This window comes from Patella vulgata, chromosome 1, assembly GCF_932274485.2.
Source record: "Patella vulgata chromosome 1, xgPatVulg1.2, whole genome shotgun sequence".
NCBI classification, from domain to species: domain Eukaryota; kingdom Metazoa; phylum Mollusca; class Gastropoda; family Patellidae; genus Patella; species Patella vulgata.
The window spans coordinates 858,586-878,959 of NC_065879.2; the positions used below are offsets into that span (position 1 = coordinate 858,586).

At 36.0% G+C, this 20,374-nt stretch overlaps 1 long non-coding RNA gene across 1 annotated transcript in view; it reads right to left on the minus strand.

Moving 5' to 3' along the window:
- Nucleotides 1-666: 666 nt before the first annotated feature.
- LOC126808576 (uncharacterized) overlaps nt 667-20,374 on the minus strand; it is a 58,348-nt gene continuing 38,640 nt past the window's right edge. Inside the window, exons 3-4 of the long non-coding RNA XR_007674675.2 lie at nt 2,330-2,506; nt 667-802 (exon numbers count right to left, since the gene is read on the minus strand). This is a non-coding gene — a long non-coding RNA (uncharacterized LOC126808576). The remainder of the gene's footprint in view (nt 803-2,329; nt 2,507-20,374) is intronic.

Consider the following 20,374-nt stretch of genomic DNA (forward strand, 5'->3'; position numbering starts at 1 on the left):
CGAAAGATACCGAACAATAACAACTCGATACGAGCCACAAGAGCCACAACGATTAGCTTTTCATTGAATTAACACCAACCACAAAAACAGTTTTTCATTGAATCGACACAAACTGAAAAAAACAGTTTTTCATTGAATTGACAGAAACCGCAAAAAAAAGTATTTCACTTCACTGTACAGTTTTCATTGAATCGACACCAACAGTTTTTCATTGAATTAACACCCACCGCAACAACAAGTTTTTCACCAAACAGCGCAGACATGGTAACAAACATGTTACACATTCCATAGAAGCAGACGTGAGGTTAAGTTAGCTAACGTTCAGCACGGATCTTTCAATGTCTGCTTCCACCATTGTGATTATCCTAGATGATCCTAATACTGTTCATAATCGCTAACGCAATCTTAACATTCGTGGTCAATACCAGCTTGTATAGATACACATTAACCCAAACATCGTGTCGCATCCATCACAGCACTATTCTAAAATTGTATCACACGTTGGCCGATCTGTTGGATGTCACGGATACACTTCGTAAAACAACGGCTTCTGGTTTTGGTGGAAGGGGAGGCGCAGGACGAGTTGGTCTTTTAAGAGGAGGAGCTTTTTCTAAGAACGCTTCATCATCCTCATCAAAGAAATCATCCCCAGGTCCATTCCTCCAGCTCAGATATCCTCCTAACGCGATACAAAGTTGTAGAAACCCCCCAACCCCGGGTAACGCCGGCCCCCATCCCAAATGATAAATATCTTTCTCCAGCATTACACAGAATATTATTACACCAATTTCAGCAGCGGCACCTGCAACAATAAACAAACAAATTAATGTTTTAAAGACAAGAGAAAGAGAGAGAAAGAGAGAGAGAGAAGAGAGAGAGGGGGAGAGAGAGAGAGAGAGAGGGAGGGAGAGAGAAAGAGAGAGAGAGAGGGGGAGAGAGAGAGAGTGAGAGAGAGAGAGAGAGGATTAACCTCTACTCGACACAAATTAGGGCATTTCGAGACTAACATATGGGTCAATTTTATTTCAATAATTCGCGTTTAGGAGTGGGAGGAAACAGGAGGACCCAGAGAAAACCCATGAGGTTGGACAGGCGACCCTACTCTTTGTCATGTACTAGCGGGGATTCGAAACCACAGCAGTTGACTCAATGACAGACCTTATGATACAGCGTGCACATGCTAACCATTTGGCCATACAACCCCCCATAAATCTATATTAATATTTGTGACTGTCATTTGTCTGTCTGTCTGTTTGTCTGTCTGTTCGGGTTGGCGGCTACACTAGGTCTGCCCCGAGTCTGAAATTTGGGGTATAGGGGTAGCTCGGACCTGGGAGTAACATAGGCCAGGTGGCGTTAGTATACCACTTCCGGTTTCGGGGTTATGACCCCCGGGCTGTTCGGGGTTGGCGGCTACACTAGGTCTGCCTCGAGTCTGAAATTTGGGGTATAGGGGTAGCTCGGACCAGGGAGTAACATAGGCCAAGTGGCGTTAGTCTACCACTTCCGGTTTCGGGGTTATGACCCCTGAGCGAAGCCTGGCATTCTGCTAGTATAAGATAAATACCTCCTACCCCATGAAAGTTAACGATGTAGACAACACGAAATGAAATGGGGTTTACCATCCTACTGTTCTGCACCGACTGAGCTAATGAAGACCGGCATATGAAGGAAATTTTGCCTAGACAGTGGCACTACGGTTTAGTTTTTTTTTAATCTTAACTACCAAGGGATCTTTTATGTGCACATGGGTTTAACGTCACAAACTCAGTCATTTCGGACCTAGAGTCTTTAGGTAAACAAATGTAACAAAACAACAATTCGATGATGGTCTACTGAAAAAGATTTTTATAAACAAGCAAGGGCAATAACTCTAAAAGCAAGAGACCTTGATTTTTCATACCATCCAAAATTTGACGCTGTCCCGTGTCAGGCTCACATCCTACACTGTTGACAAGGGGAAACCACTGGGACTTTCTGGTTAATGACACATCACCATGGTTACTAGTATAATACTACACATCACCATGGCTACCAGTATAATACTGTACATCACCATGGTTACCAGTATAATACTACATATCATCATGGCTACCAGTATAATACTACACATCACCATGGCTACCAGTATAATACTACACATCACCATGGTTACCAGTATAATACTACACATCATCATGGCTACCAGTATAATACTACACATCACCGTGGTTACCAGTATAATACTACACATCACCATGGCTACCAGTATAATACTACACATCACCATGGCTACCAGTATAATACCGATACTACACATGCATAGGAACAATAATTATTGACTAATTACCTGCTATAGCACAGAAAGTTAAATAAGCAGCTTTTATATGAAGACGTTTTGTATCTGTACATTTTAACAGCATTATTATCTTTACAATATATAAAATAAGGGCAATAACTCCTGCTGCCACTGCCGGGGTCTCAAACGCTTTCGCTACAAACAACAGGGATGGTATTTTATCAGGATCTGAAACATACAAATAAATGTATTATTAATACACAACAAATAACCATATTATTAATACACTAGTTTACAACACAACACATTTGACACAATCTAGTCAGACATGGACTGTGGAGGGGGAGGGGGGCAGGCATGAACTGGAGGGCCTGTGGATAGAGCATCCGGTGCTTTCTAGAGTTTTAAACCTCCAGAGACTGCTTTGCTTACAAATTCATCAAACACAATGTAAAGTCAAGACTAGAAAGCTGCTCCCCCATAATTTCTTTAGGATCCTCCAAGCTTTACTCTAGACTTACTCTCAGTTTATTCTTTAGGTCTGTCATTGAGTCAGTTGGTGTGGTTTCGATTCCCCGATTGTACATGACAAGGAGTAGGGTCGCCTGTACAACCTCATGGGGTTTTCTCCCGGTCCTCCGGTTTCCTCCCACTGCTAAGGACCCTTTGTTTGTGTTTGTGTTAAGTGAACCTTAATTAAGCTCTCTCTCTCTCCCCTCTCTCTCTCTCTCTCCTCTCTCTCTCCCCCTCTCTCTCTCTCCCCTCTCTCTCTCTCCCTTCTCTCTCTCCCCCCTCCTCCTACAAAGGATTAAAACTGGTTCAAATATCAATCAGAGACTTTCAATCCAACAATCTTGATTTCTTCCAGCATGTCTACTTCCTCGGAAATAATTTCAAATTGATAAAAAATACATTTGTGCATTTTATCTTAAGTTTATCAATTAAAATGGATCTAGTAGTCACAGATATGTTATCATCACATCAAAGGCAGATGAGGTTACAACAAATTTTAAAATTGAATTATTTTTTAACTGAACAAAAACAAAGAGTTTATCTATTAATGATGAGATATCTGGGGTTAAGTTACTGGTACATCAAACAGATGAGATGACATACTAATGATGATGATTAATTAGCCCGCGATAATTAGCCAAGTTATTATTGTAGCATGAAATTAACACCAAATATAGTCTTGTAACCCGATATAGAAGGCAATCATAGATTGTATTAACAGCTTAAAACACAAGTGAACATTTTCTCTCAAAATAAAAATAAATTGAGGTTTAACATTTATTGTTCTGTTCCTATTGCGCTAATGAAGACGGGCCAAACAGAGGGAAATTTTGCCCGGGCAGCGGAACTATGGCCTACTCTTATATTGAATTCCAACTTCTAAGGGATCTTTTATGTGCAAGCCAATGTATACACTACTAACAAGGGGAAATCATGAACTTTCTCCGCCAATGTAGGGATCGAACACCCGACCTCCAGGCCAGTGACCCAGCGTGTTACCCACTTAGCCACCGTGGCTCAAAATGAAATAATATAACTAGTATTAGAAACCGAGCAAGACATCATCACAGACATCTTGTTATTTTGACATCAAAAATGGAAGTACCGTCAGTCGGTGTTTGATTATCCAACGAACAAACCAGCAAAGTTTCATGTTAAATTGTTTAAGTGGCATTTAGTAACAGGATGGGAATAACACATGACACAAGTATATGGAATACAAGTTACTTGAAAGATTTATTTCTGGTGACAAAGACCATAAAGACAAGAGAACTCGCGTTGAAATGTCGCTGAAATAAATCTTTCAAATAACTTGTATTTCATATAATTGTATCATGTGTTATTTCATGTTGGTCATTCTTGAACTGGCCAAGGCTTAAGCTGTTTAGAAGAGCGTTGCCCAAAGAAGAAGAAGATTACGAAGTATTTGCATCCAGTTCCATAAACAACTTGAAATAAAGGCAACCGATTTGTCAATAAATCTATTTAAAAACAACAACATCAGAACCATCAAAACAGATTTTTAAAGATTCAGTCAAATAATTTGATAAAAAAAAAATATGACTGCCGAAAGATTGTAGAGAGAGTGGTGTATGTGTATTTACCACTGAAGGTGATATAATTATCGTATTTAATAATAGTTTGTTTAGTATCCAGGTTCTTGTTGCAGTGTGAAAACTCTGATGTCGAATTTAGAGTGTGTAAAACTATTGCACCAAAAGCAGAGGAATCAAGTTATTTTATTGAAGCATCTATAATTACTAATAAGTAGAGAGAGAAATGGGGTTTAACGTCCACTCGACACAAACTAAGTCATTTCGGGACTAACATATGGTTCAATTTTATTTCAATAATTCACTTGTGCGTAGGTATCTTTAGCAGTGGGGGGAAACCAGAGGACCCGAAGGACCCGTAGAAATCCCACGAGGTTGGACAGGGGACCCTACTCCTTGTCACGTACAACTGGGGAATCGAAACCACGCCAGCTGACACAATGACAGACCTTATTACTCAATGCGCGCACTAACCATTCGGACATTCAACCCTCCATTATTAATAAATAGATGTGTGTATATCTTAAATTACATATAATATGGCCATTATATTAATAAATAATAACAAGCCCATCATTGACCATCAAATAATAGTATCTACCCTGTTTTTAAGAGTGGACATAATGAACTTCCTGTATCTAGTGAATGACAGGATGTAAGAACTGAAACATCAAGATGACGAACCAAACCGGACGTGACTATTGGGTTAACTTATTGTATATTGTTCGTAATTCCCACGAAATCTGATTTATTCTCATATCTAACAATGCGTGTATTTATCGCTGTTCAAATCCTTGTTTCAGTTTCAGAAATCACCAGGATATGAGTCACCACCGACCGTGCACTCAAGAAACGTCCTCATAAAATTATCAATTGATTTAAAGTATCAACTTTTTTTCTGGGTGAAAGTACGCTCATTTGTATCAATATTTCGGTTTTTTAAACATCTTTTGGGCCAGATTCACCTTGTGGGGATCCAGAATAATTCAAAGGGGACTGGGTTTAATTTCACAGCAAACCTGAAGACCTATCTTTATGAATGATCTCTTAACAACTGGTGGCACTATAAAAATATAGATGTCTACCAGTGGAGTTCAAGCCACAGTCAAAATTACCCATGAAGCCGCCCTCTTGGTACAAAATGGGGACCTTGATTGTGGACCGAATAGGGACCCTGAGCATGACCTTCACATTTTCAAATCTAAATTAGATTTTCTTGGTCATCCAATGGATCTTTAAATCTTGTATTCAAATATGGGGGCCCCCTCAAATTTGTCCCACTTTGAAACTTAAAATGATGGTATGAATGTATGATGTATATAATGATGGTATGATGTATATATTGATGGTATGATGTATATAATGATGGTATGATGTATATAATGATGGTATGATGTATATATTGATGGTATGAATGTATGATGTATATATTGATGGTATGAATGTATATATTGATGGTATAAATGTATATATTGATGGTATAGATGTATGAATGTATGATGTATATATTGATGGTATGATGTATATATTGATGGTATGATGTATATATTGATGGTATGAATGTATGATGTATATATTGATGGTATGAATGTATATATTGATGGTATAAATGTATATATTGATGGTATAGATGTATGAATGTATGATGTATATATTGATGGTATGATGTATATTGATGGTATAAATGTATGATGTATATATTGTAATTTGGTTCTGTTTTTATTTTATCTTCATCTGTCTATTTTGTTGACCAATCAACTGATAAAGATGAGATAAAACTCTAATGAGAATTCTGACATTTAAAAACAATTCAAGCTAATAATAGACATATTTACAGCATTCTCTAAACCTCATGACATTTAAAATTATCGGTCAAATATTTGTGGATGATCAAAGAATTTAATGATTGAAGCTAATTTGACTAAAATGTTATAGAAATGATGACAGTAAACAACCGGCCATATACAGTCATAGTGAAACCTGTATTATTACAGGGGCGTGGATGGCTGAATGATTAGCACGTGCGCGCTGTATCATAAGGTCTGTCATTAAGTCAACTGACGTGGTTTCGAATCCCCGGTTGAACGTGACAAGGAGTAGGGTCACCTGTCCAACCTCGTGGGTTTTCTCATGTCCTCCGGTTTCCTCCCACTGCTAAAGACCCCTACGCGCAAGCGAATTATTGAAATAAAATTAAACCATATGTTAGTCCCGAAATGACCTAGTTTGTGTCAAGTGGACGTTAAACCCCATTTCTCTCTCTCTGTATCATTACAGCTACAATCACTTGATCTGATATTTGTTGTTTTATTTCTTGCAATGTTTTTATTGTTTGTCTTGTTGATTTGTTGTGTGTAGTGTGGTCCTCCTGCTCTTACTATTAAGCAAGGTCCATGCCATATATGGTTACTAGTCATATTAAACACTGAACATGCCATATATGGCTACCAGTCATATTAAACACTGAACATGCCATATATGGCTACCAGTGATATTAAACACTGAAGATGCCATATATGGCTACTAGTCATAGTATGGCTACCAGTGATATTAAACACTGAAGATGCCATATATGGCTACCAGTCATATTAAACACTGAAGATGCCATATATGGCTACCAGTCATATTAAACACTGAACATGCCATATATGGCTACCAGTCATATTAAACACTGAAGATGCCATATATGGCTACCAGTCATATTAAACACTGAACATGCCATATATGGCTACTAGTCATATTAAACGGGTGGACCCGGTGAAAACCCACAAGGTTAGAAAGACAACCTTACTCCTGGTTAAATACAGATCTATAACGGTAAATCTCTTTCTTCTTTCGGGTATATTCTATTCTCGGAATAACTTGTGGTCTGAAAGTCGGGGGCGACTTTGGATATGTAGACTACAGGGAAATTTGGGGGTTTTCTTCTGAAAGTTTTTCTTTAAACCTGTAATGGGTTATTCTTCCAAGGTAGGTTTTTTTTTTCCATAAGAAAACATGATGTTAAGTTTTTCTTACTGGAATTATGGGATATTCTCATATTACGTACATGTAATTAAACATAGACAGTTTATAAGCAAAATAAAGTCCTCAACTTCGGTTACTGGGAAAGAAAAACTTCAGAAAAAACCTTGGGTTATTTTCTTCAGTCTTTCTTTCCCCAGCATAACCTCAGTCTCTGCTTTATCCTACACTTAAAGGTCTATGGTTGAGTATTAAGCATCTGTTGAGATGTCTAAAGGTTATGAATAATGAGCTTTAAGTTCGACCTAATCACCTTATAAAGGCATGTTCTTATCCCCATGTAACAAAGAAGCCCATTAGCTGTAAGATCCTGTCAACTCATCTTACAACTAGTCAAGTATCATTATATGTCAACCAAGCGAGTACCAAGATCTCTACGAGTCACGTTGAAGTATCGTATTTAAGTACCACTATAATTAACTCTTCTATAGAATAATCGTCCAGTGATTTATACTAATATAGTTTGACATCACTTTATTCAATTTACCACCGAGCAGTCAAAATTCTACTATGATCAAAAATTATTTCCTATCCACGACTTGAACTTGTCAAACAGTCTCTCTTGTATTCTTGTTCTTTAATTTAGACTCGGTAGCTAATTACTTTAAAGCTGTATTATGTAAACCTCATAGGCATACGAGCTGGGGGGGGGCTGGGGGGCCCCCCCCCCCCCATTTTGGGCACACAATTGTACTTTGTAAAAGTTGTATAAAAAAATATTGCGTTCTTGAATGTGTCCAATTTAACAGCGAATTTATTATTATTATGTAACATACTAAGAACCTAACTACATTTTTGGGGCACCAACCACCCCCCCCCCCCCAGTCAAAAATTTCCCCTACACCTATGGTAAAACTATAACAGATGAGAGAGAGAGAGAGAGACGGGGAGAAGGAGAGAGAGAGAGACGGAAGGAGACCGAGAGAGAGAGAGAGAGAGAGTACAGTATTGTGACATAGACAGAGAGGGGTCTTTTTGGGACTAACATATGGTTCAATTTTATTTCAATAATTCACTTGCGCATAGGCGTCTTTTATCAGTGGGAGGAAACCGGAGGACCCCGAGAAAACTCATGAGGTTAGACAGGCGACCCTACTCATGGTCACGTACAACCGGGGAAACTGTTATATAAACTATTAATCAGTGATTTACAGATATTCACATGACAAACCTAGAATCTTTAGACCATCGAATGACCGTGATTGGATGAAAACACAATGACAAGCCTACAATCTTTAGACCATCGAATGGCCGTGATTGGATGAAAACACTTCACCATTAAATAATTTAATGTAATAAGTTTTATTTATTGTAGTAACAACGGTACTGGACAATACAGACTGTAATAAGTTTTATTTATTGTAGTAACAACGGTACTGGACAATACAGACTGTAATAAGTTTTATTTATTGTAGTAACAACGGTACTGGACAATACAGACTGTTTTGTTAAAACGTCAAACACCGATACTTCGCTCAGAATAAAGTAATTTGACTCAAATTTTCAATATATTCATTTTTCATTTTTAAACTTTTACAGCAAGAATGATCAACTCTTTATCAAAATCTTACCTTACATAATGTATCATTAATTAAACATACATTATGCAAGAGCAAAATCTGCCTATTGCAGGTCTTTCTTTAGGCCTTAAATGTTATCTAAATTATTAATTAGACATTAATTAACTTATCCAGACCATAATCAACTCTCGATGTCAACGCTAGTCTGCGATAATTGTTGGATTATGATCCGATTTGCTGTATAACTGTCCTTCTCGATTTAATGATTAAATGGATATTCGAGACTATGATTTTTGTCGTACCGACTTTAGTAATGATGACTGAGGCTATGCGGAACTTTCGATCACTTATTTCTAGGTTAGTGGATCAATTTGACTGAAATTTTCAGCAAATTGCCTTTACATTATCTAGTTTTTAACTATTATAGTGAGAACTGCCAACTCGTTATATAATCTCCCATAATGTATCTTGAAAGTTTTCCATTCCAAATGTTATTTTGAGAAGCTATAATGACTAGAATTAGACAAATTTGAATTCTAAATGTCATGACAAAAAATACCAAAGTAATCTTAGTCAATAATATTGCACAATTTTCATATTAATGGAACATGCGCATTAAGTATTTAAGATTTTATATTTTGACAGAAATGGCCAAATGATTTCAGGGAATAACGATGCATGAATTTATTCCTGGTCATACTGAAAACATTTTCTCATGTCCTGAATGTGGAATGGAGCTTAAAATACCTCAAGTCATTTCCGTGTTTTATTTTCAAGCACAATAAATTTATCGCATGAGAAAATTTCTTGCTTAAAGTTGACTCGTTTCAACTGATAATGTTAGGAATTGAGTGTAATCATTGCTTCATTCACGACCATTTAGATAGAACATAAATATAAATGAACTCTTTACACTATACAATGACCATATTCTTGTTAACTTCAACCAAAATGTTTTAAAAACTCTTTTTAATTGAAATAAAATTTATAAGAGGGTTTTAATCCCTCAACCAATGAAAATGAAATGAAAATGAAATGAAAATGAAAATGAAATGAAAAGAAAATGAAATGAAATGAAATGAAATGAAAATGAAAATGAAAATGAAATGAAAATGAAATGAAAATGAAAATGAAATGAAATGAAAATGAAAATGAAATGAAAATGAAAATGAAATGAAAATGAAATGAAAAGAAAATGAAATGAAAATGAAATGAAAATGAAATGAAAATGAAATGAAATGGGGGTTTAACGTCCTACTGTTCTGCTCCGACTGGGCGAATGAAGACGGGCTTGTGCTATCCGAATGTCCTGCCTGGCCCACTGACAAGGGGGAAACCCTGCCGGAAAATCTCGATGAACTTTCTCTGCCAACACCGAGATCGAACCTTTGACCTACAGAGTAGCGAGCCAGTGTCTTACTCACTTAGCTAACGTGACTCCCACAACCAATGAAGAGACTAAATAAGCTCCTGGTAGTAAAAATTAAAAGCCACTTTCTCGATTTCTACCAAATATAATCGCCTGCTTAACCTTGTGGGTTTTCTCACGGGTCTTCGGTTTTCTACCACTAAAGACCTAAACACATAAACAAATTATTAACATAAAATTGTACCATGTCAGTCCCGAAATAACCTAGTTTGTGTTGAAAGACATGCAATACACATCTTGTCTCATTTCAATTTTACTGTTATTTACATACAGTTCGTCGCGTGGTTTCTGCTGTCAGCAGTGTAGCAACTAACAGTGTCTAATCATTCGGATGGGATGAAAAATCAAGATCTTGTAAACACGTGGCATGCCTGTAACTTTAATATTTATTGGAAATGCACAGCGAGCAATGTCCAAGCTGAAAATGAACCCTCCCCTTGATCAATTCACGAGACAGCTTGGGGTAGTTTTATTGATATCAAAATGTTTTGAAAGGGATTTGAAGCAAACTTTTGATAGATAAATTAATTTTGATGTTGAATATGTCTTTAGTCCAAATATTATCATCAAATCACACATTGTGTACGTGTGATGGCATCTTTAACATTGTGTCCGTGGGATGGTATCTTTAACATTGTGTCCGTGGGATGGTATCTTTAACATTGTGTCCGAGGGATGGCATCTTTAACATTGTGTCCGTGGGATGGTATCTTTAAAAGTGTGTCCCTGGGATGGTATCTTTAACATTGTGTCCGTGGGATGGTATCTTTAACATTGTGTCCGAGGGATGGCATCTTTAACATTGTGTCCGTGGGATGGTATCTTTAAGTTTTATTTGCCGCTTTAAGGCCGTATTTGTTATTTAGCGTTATTTAATGTTTAAAACTTGGGTCGTGTTCCTGACCAGATAGGAAAATAATTCTCTATTAATCAGCTTATAAAACCTCTTTCTCAACATTTTCTTTTGATATCCGTTTCTTTATTGTTCATAAAATAAATTGATGTAATTTACGTTTCCAGCGCGCTATTTACAATAATTATTTTGAAAACGTGTTGCAGCAAAAAAACTTTGATGTCAATTTTTATTAGACGGAATTAGAGGCTGTAGAAAAAACGAGATTCCTTTCGTGTCAGGGCTTATCACCGACAACTAATGGATATAAATTAGGGATTGGAATCTCAAGGGTTTTAAATCCCGTATTATCCGACATTTTCAACGAGCTAAGTATCAGAAGCTATTAGCTATGGTTTTACTGACTAGAAGCCACGAACACCAAATCTGTAAGCTTAGCGTCTTTTTTTACACTTCAGCTTTATCAATAAGCTACATTAATTCTTTTTACTTGAATCTCTATCTCATTTCCTTGACAACCAATACGTCCGTGTGTCCTTCCTGTTCCTATCATGCCATTTCCTTCCTTTACATAGACTCTGTTAATGAGGCTTTTGTCATTATAAGGAATGGAAATTTAATTCTGGAAAACAAAGGCTAGACCTAATGTACATCCGTTGATAATGAGTCCGTAAAAGGTGTGTCGTTACTGTGTTTGTTTTTATTCATTTGAGTAGAAAAATCACTGGAAAATATTTCCTGCTTACTAATGACTAAAACTGGATAATCCAACATACCATTACCCCACCCGAAGAGCCCAAAGACTTCTGATTTTTCTTATAATAGAAGACCAAATCATTAATTCTGTAAATTGTCTCTTGGCACAAATGAAACGTGCCTGATGATCACGCTATTTTAAAATATAGTTGAAGTGATTACTAAAAATAAAGTTAACATATATAAGGGCAAGTTAATTCACAACTGCCGAGGGATCTTTTACGGGCACATCAATATGTATCTGTGTACTCGGTTTTTTGTCCCATCCGAATGACTATAGGCTACGTTGTTTCTTGCCAGGCCCCCTGTCTTGCACCACTGAAGGGGGAACTATGCCGGAAAATCCTGATGAGCTTTCTTGACCAACACCGGGATCAAACACGCGACCTCCAGGTCAGTGGACAAGACATCATGGAATCGTGTACCGGGAATCGGATAGTTCACAGAAATCGGTTCCAGTGGACGGTAAAAAAACAATGGGCGGGTATGTAAGGAAGTGACCGGAAAATTATTATTACTTTATCCATCTCAGATAAATAAGATGGCAGAGTGAATGTCAATTTATTTCCTAATTATCCAAGAAAGAATCCTATAAATGAGAAACCTCCGTTTCACAAACCTTATGTCAATGAGCACTATGCGGATGAGCACGATTTGTGGATTTGGCGCTATATAAATGGACATATTATTATTATTAATGTGAACACAACCTGAGACTTATAATTCTGGCGTTTTATTATAAAAAGTTGGACACGTTGCCTCTTTAAGCAAAGAAACAAAGAATATAATATGTTAGAAATATAAGTGACTGATATTAACCTTTGAAGATATTCAAACTATAGTAGAAGAATCAAATTATATTTACGCATGCTTTATAATATATAAATGTAATTTGTGAGGAAGATTGGATATAATAATACTCCATGGTATCAAAGGGGATTAACTCAAGCTGAAAGGATTAATCAGGGATTATCTCCAATTCCCTTTTATAACCAGTTAATAACTCGGTCTATTTTCGTGAATAAAGAATTTACCAAGCTTTTAAAGTTAAGGTTCCAATCTTCCTCTAATGAAAAATAAGTTTGAACATTTAAAGTAGCAATATTAGTTAATAATTTATAAATAACTATAACCATGTCCATTTACAAACAATTCTCAAATACAATGTTTGAATACTCTATTTCTTAAATTAGTTGGGCGGCCGAATGGTAAGTGTGTGCGTGTTGTATCATAAGGTCTGTCATTTAGTCAACTATTCCCTGGTTGTATATGACAAGGAGAAGGGTCGCCTGTCTAAACTCGTAGGTTTTCTCCGGGTCTTCTGGTTTTCTCCCACTGCTAAAGACCCCTACGCGCAAGCAAATTATTAAAATAAAATTGAACCATGACCTAGTTGGTATCAGTGGACATTAATCCCCCTCTCTCTCTCTCTCTCTCTCTCTCTCTCTCAAATTAGTTGGCAAACAAAATCATACAAGGGACTATATATCTTTTAAGTATATGAAACGATCTCATTAGGTGTAAAGGATTACAACTTTAGAAGAGATGACCTCATTAGGCATAAGGGACTTTATCTTTAAATGTATGAAATGACTCCATGACACTAGAGGGATTTTATCTTTAAATGACTTCATGACACTGGAGAGACTACAACTTTAAATATATTAAATGACTTGATGATACTAGAGAGACTCTATCTTTAAATATATTAAATGACTTCATGACACTGGAGAGACTACAACTTTAAATATATTAAATGACTTGATGATACTAGAGAGACTACAACTTTAAATATATTAAATGACTTGATGATACTAGAGGGACTCTATCTTTAAATATATTAAATGACTCCATGACACTGGAGAGGCTACAACTTTAAATATATTAAATGACTCCATGACACTAGAGAGACTACAACTTTAAATATATGAAATGACTCCATGACACTAGAGAGGCTACAACTTTAAATATATGAAATGACTTCATGACACTGGAGAGGCTACAACTTTAAATATATGAAATGACTCCATGACACTGGAGAGACTACAACTTTAAGTATATTAAATGACTTGATGATACTGGAGAGACTACAACTTTAAATATATGAAATGACTCCATGACACTGGAGAGGCTACAACTTTAAATATGTGAAATGACTTGATGACACTGGAGAGACTACAACTTTAAATATATTAAATGACTCCATGACACTGGAGAGACTACAACTTTAAATATATTAAATGACTTGATGATACTGGAGAGACTACAACTTTAAATATATGAAATGACTTGATGATACTGGAGAGACTACAACTTTAAATATATGAAATGACTTGATGATACTGGAGAGACTACAACTTTAAATATATTAAATGACTCCATGACACTGGAGAGACTACAACTTTAAATATATTAAATGACTTGATGATACTAGAGAGACTCTATCTTTAAATATATTAAATGACTTCATGACACTGGAGAGACTACAACTTTAAATATATTAAATGACTTGATGATACTAGAGGGACTCTATCTTTAAATATATTAAATGACTTCATGACACTGGAGAGACTACAACTTTAAATATATTAAATGACTTCATGACGCTAGAGAGACTACAACTTTAAATATATTAAATGACTCCATGACACTGGAGAGACTACAACTTTAAATATATTAAATGACTTCATGACACTGGAGAGGCTACAACTTTAAATATATTAAATGACTTGATGACACTGGAGAGGCAACAACTTTAAATATATTAAATGACTTGATGATACTAGAGGGACTCTATCTTTAAATATATTAAATGACTTGATGATACTAGAGGGACTCTATCTTTAAATATATTAAATGACTTGATGATACTAGAGGGACTCTATCTTTAAATATATTAAATGACTCGATGATACTAGAGGGACTCTATCTTTAAATATATTAAATGACTCCATGACACTAGAGAGACTTTACATATAGGAGATTAAGAGATTTGAATACAACATAGTATATTAAATAACTGGTAGTTTATAATATATTTATATACATTGTTGTATATTGTATAGATATATGACATGGTATAATATACTGCCCTGGAGGGGGTGTATTATAAACACATATACCATAGTAAATAATAGGTACATACACTATTAATACTATCTTTTTCTATGAATTGTATTGTGCCATGTGTCAACAATTATACTTAATAGGCTTAAATTATTGCCAAGTTAAAATGTGATGTAATAAATGATCTTGATTCATATAATTTATACCACAATATCTGTAAATATTTCATGGTGTGTCCATATGTTTGTCAATCCTTGCTCTGTATTGTTGTGTCCATGTGTTTGTCAATCTTTACTCTATATGGTTGTGTCCATGTGTTTGTCAATCCTTACTTTGTATTGTTGTGTTCATGTGTTTGTCAATCCTTACTCTGTGTGGTTGTGTCCATGTGTTTGTCAATCCTTACTCTGTGTGGCTGTGTCCATATGTTTGTCAATCCTTACTCTGTGTGGCTGTGTCCATATGTTTGTCAATCCTTACTCTGTGTGGTTGTGTCCATGTGTCTGTTTATAATAATAAAGGTTATTCAGGTTGAAATCGTTATAAATTGCGTATTTAATAGTTTAGTTTATCTCCGCCTTATATCGTTTGATTTATGTATAATTAATCAGCTAATCCCATGCTCTTATCCTGGTGATTAAATAACTGTTTATTTTGATACGGTTGATATCCCACAACAATTCTTCGTGTTAAATATTTATACAACCAACCAATCCTAAAATATGACACAAGGACCTATTTCTACAACAAGCTCTTCTTAAAAGTCACTGATTGTATTTTTTAAGACAAAATCTATTTCTGTACGGCTTAATTAATTCACACTAAAATCTTCTCTGATTGATTATTTAACATTTAATTAAGAAAACAAAACTTAAATATTAATGGTAGATAATTTTCAGTTGATCATATCTAGGTATACACAGAACAGAAATAAACAGTGTTAAACTGATATTCGTTTTAGAGATTTTAACTTTTACAATACTGTAGTTTGTGAGGAACTCAAAATCTCTTCAATTTTTACCCGAATAGGTCAAGTGATTTTTACCCAAATAGGTCTAGTGATTTTTACCCGAATAGATCTAGTGATTTTTACCCAAATAGGTCTAGTGATACCCAAATAGGTCAAGTGATTTTTACCCAAATAGATCTAGTGATTTTTACCCGAATAGGTCTAGTGATTTTTGGCTTCTCGACTTCTAGTTTCAACACTTACATATGGACTATTTTTATTCCATTAATTCACATGCACATAGGGATCTTGAGCAGTTAGAGAAAACCGAAGGACCCAGAAAAACCCCACAAGGTTAGACTGATGACCCTACTACTTGTCATGTACAAGCGTGGAATTGAAACTCTGCCAGTGCACCATATTAGACAACTTGATCAGCCAATCAGATACATTGTCTCTAGTTTCTATAGCCAGTGACCAGCCAATTGGATACATTGTCTCTAGTTTCTATCGCCAGTGATTAATTAAGATACGAAGACTACTCTACATTAACTACCCAGGTAATAAAATTTCTCACGACAATATCCAAACAACCAAATCTCGTAAACAATCACGCCAACTGTCTCATAGAACAACCAACATCAGACATTCTTCACTACAAATAGACTCACAGACGGACAAAAAAACATTATCAACTTTCAGAAAAACCTTAAGACCAGTCGCTTAATTGCCTGATAAGTTTCATAATGTAAAAAATATTCAAAATATTGTGTCCCTCGTCCGATCCGGCTCTTAAATGTTGGGTTTAATGTTTCCGTGACGCTGTTTAACAACCTACTTTTGTTAATTTTGAGGAGAGGCTTGTAAAAGATAAGAGAAAATGGCCTGTTGATTAGGAATGATTTATGATCGACCAGACATATTAATTAAAGTGTAATCCCCTTGTAATAACACTAGACAATTTACAACTCAATGATCCAGGCTACTAATCACTGGAATGGCCTGTTCAATATGGCAGCTTTCACTTTATAATGCACTCTTATTTCTTATCCACAGAAAAATCCCAACAACTTTCCGTGGAAGATTTCTTCAAATATTTAATTTGGTGTCACCACCAGGCTTGAAAAAAAAACGAAATATAGGCACTGAGAGAGAGAGAGAGAGAGAGAGAGAGAGAGAGAGAGATACTTCGTCATTTCGGGACTAACATATGGTTCAATTTTATCTCAATAATTCACTTGTGCGTAGGTGTCTTTAGCAGTGGGAGGAAACTGGAGGACCCGGAGAAAACCCACGAGGTTAGACATGCCACCCTAATCCTTGTCTTGACTCAATGACAGACCTTATGATACAAAGCGCATGTGTTAACCCCCCGGGCACTGATGAATCAGTACCAAACAATTTCAATTTTGTGTCGGACATTTATTAATAATATCAAAAACACGGATAAAAAAAATCTGTTCAAGACGAAAATGACAAAAAAAAGAAGTATTTTGCCTGACAAAGCCTGAATTTGAAAACATTTTAAGATGGCTTGCGAGTAGGACTAAATTTCAACATGTGAAAGTAGTGGTTAGTGATAATTTTCACAATCTGCGTGGTGATGTACCAAATGATGGAATGTTGTTATAGGTGTAGATTTCCATCAAATAGTTACACAGTCTTTACGATCATGGTTAATCGCATCTCATTTTAATGACGACCAATAATTGTCTTGGAATTGAGGAACTAGTAATTGTTTGCATGAGTAATAGCCTTTCGACAAATTGACTCTTCATTAAGAGGAGTTAATTTATTGCATCTGGTTGACATATCGTATCACAGACGATGATGGAAAGATTCAGTTTTCTAAAAGAAGCATGATTTCTTGATCCATCGAGAAATTGTGTAACTGAACGGAAATGATTGGGTTTCAGTTCCTGATTAGGCGTAGATTTAAACAGATGAAGCATGCGGTCGGTGTATCTTGACACCATCCATTATCGTATAAAACAAATGAAAACTGATTTTAGATATTTATTTATTGTTTAATCTGCATAAAATAGATATGTTAAACAATAAATTGGATGGAGAATGAGTAACTATAAGAGGGAGAGAGAAAGAGAAAGAGAGAGAGAGAAAGAGAGAGAAGAGAGAGAGAGGAGAGAGAGAGAAGGAAGAGAGAGAAGAGAGAGAGAGAGAGAGAGAGAAGGAAGAGAGAGAAGAGAGAGAGAGAGGAGGGAGAGAAGAGAGAGAGAGGAGAGAGAGAGAAGGAAGAGAGAGAGAGGGGAGAGGAGAGAGAGAGAGAGAGAGAGAGTGAGAGAGAGAGTGAGAGAGAGGGGAGAGAGAGAGAGACATCCACGACACAATCAAGGTCATTTCGAGACTAATATATGGTACAATTTTATTTCAATAATTCACTTTAGAACAGAATCGATCCTACCCCTTGTCACGTACCAGCATGGGATGGTAACAACTTGTCTCGGTAGCAGACCTTATGACGTAAAGCGCCCACCTCAGACCACATGACCATAGCCTCAAATAATGACTGACTTGTATAATTAAAACCAGATAATTATTACATTCCTGTGTTTTACAAAACTAAGGGGATTGGACGGCCAAATGGTAGCCTCTAGTCTACTGACAAGGGGAAACATTGCTGGAAAATCCTGAGAAGCCTTCTCGGCAGCGAACACAAGGGGTCGAATGAATAACGCGTGCACATTAGAAAATAAGGTATGTCATTAAGTCAAAAGGCGTGGTTTCGATTCTCTGATTGTACGTGACCATGAGTAGGGTCACCTGTCCAACCTCGTGGGTTTTCTCCGGGTCGTCCGGTTTTCTCCCACTGCTAAAAAACCCTACAGTTAATCAAATTATTGAAATAAAATTGAACTATATGTTAGTCCCAAAATGACCTAGTTTGTTTCGGGTGGACGTTACACTCCATTTCTTTCTGCACTACCTGATGTTTTCTCCAGTTTAATTCTATAACACCGTTTACTTCTTTAAAACAATTATTACCACTTAACAAATGTCAAATAAATTTTTCATTTTGAAAAAAAAACAATTTTTGTTGGACTTGCGATTAAAATGGATATGAACAAGACAGTTTTTTTAATGGTTTGACATTTACTAGTTAGTAATGATGACACTTCGATTGTTTTTCACTTACATGAAAAACTATATGACTAGTTGACTTGGTGACAAATTGGTGTAAATTAAATTAGATTCCTTGTTACTGTAATTCAATATTTTACAGATAGTATAAAAATCCATCTCTCAGTTGTCAATGTGGGAAAAAAACAAATCCTTTTATCAATTCATTGAATAATTTGTGTAGTTTGAAGAAAAGCAACGCATCAATTACCAACAGTTACAAATCAAACATTTTACCTTACTTATAGTTCACACATAATGGATGAATTGATGGATGGATGGATGGATGGATGAATGGATGAATGAATGAATGAATGAATGAAGACCAGACTAATGAAGAGGCCATAGGCCACACAATGTGCTGATCATAGCAATTCAGTTTATTCTGTACCATCCAAATGACTAGATGATATTCCTTGCTAGACCCTTCATTCCTATACTACTGACACCGTCAGTCCTATACCACTGACAAGGCCAGTCCTATACCACTGACAAAGGTAAATCATGCTGGCCAGTCTTACACCACTGACAAGGGTAAACCATGCTGGTTTGATAAAGACTATAATCCTCATGGCTCAGTTATTATAAGTAATTGTGTAATATATAGAATTACGTCCCATGCATATATTCATATAAATATATATATAAAATTGATTGATCGTCATACGGCACAAGGCGTCTGTCAACACAAATCTGTTGTTGTTAATGAATAATAAATGGCCACCAGGGGGACTTGTCACCACATTTATTATTAATATGTTTCACATTCACCCCGTCCTTCGAGACAAGAAATAGATTCATTTCCATCACATGATGATAATCTCACTGCTCGTGCTATTCATTGTCTCGCTCTCAGGGGAGATAACTCACAATGCCATTATCAATTGGTTATTGTAGAAGACATTATATGTAATAATGTTAATATGATAAATTGGGTTATAATCTGGAATAGATGTGGTATATTATAAATATATATGATCATCATAATCTCAAATATTCGGTGGTATCGTTGCTGTTATCGTATATCGTACATAAAAATAATAGTCCTATATATTGAAATGTCAAAATTACAATTACTGTCGATGTGATCTCCTGTTTAGGTGGAGTCGTCTAACGCATATGCTTGTATCAACTCATAAGGTTTCAACCCGCCGTCCCTCAGACTTGTATTCATAGAGAAGGCGTGGCACTTTAGCCAGGAGGTTCAAGAGGAGTAGGTGGTTGAGTGGTCATGGAAACAACAATATCTAGTTGTTTGGATGGGACAGTAAACTCAGGTTCACCAGTATGCTAAT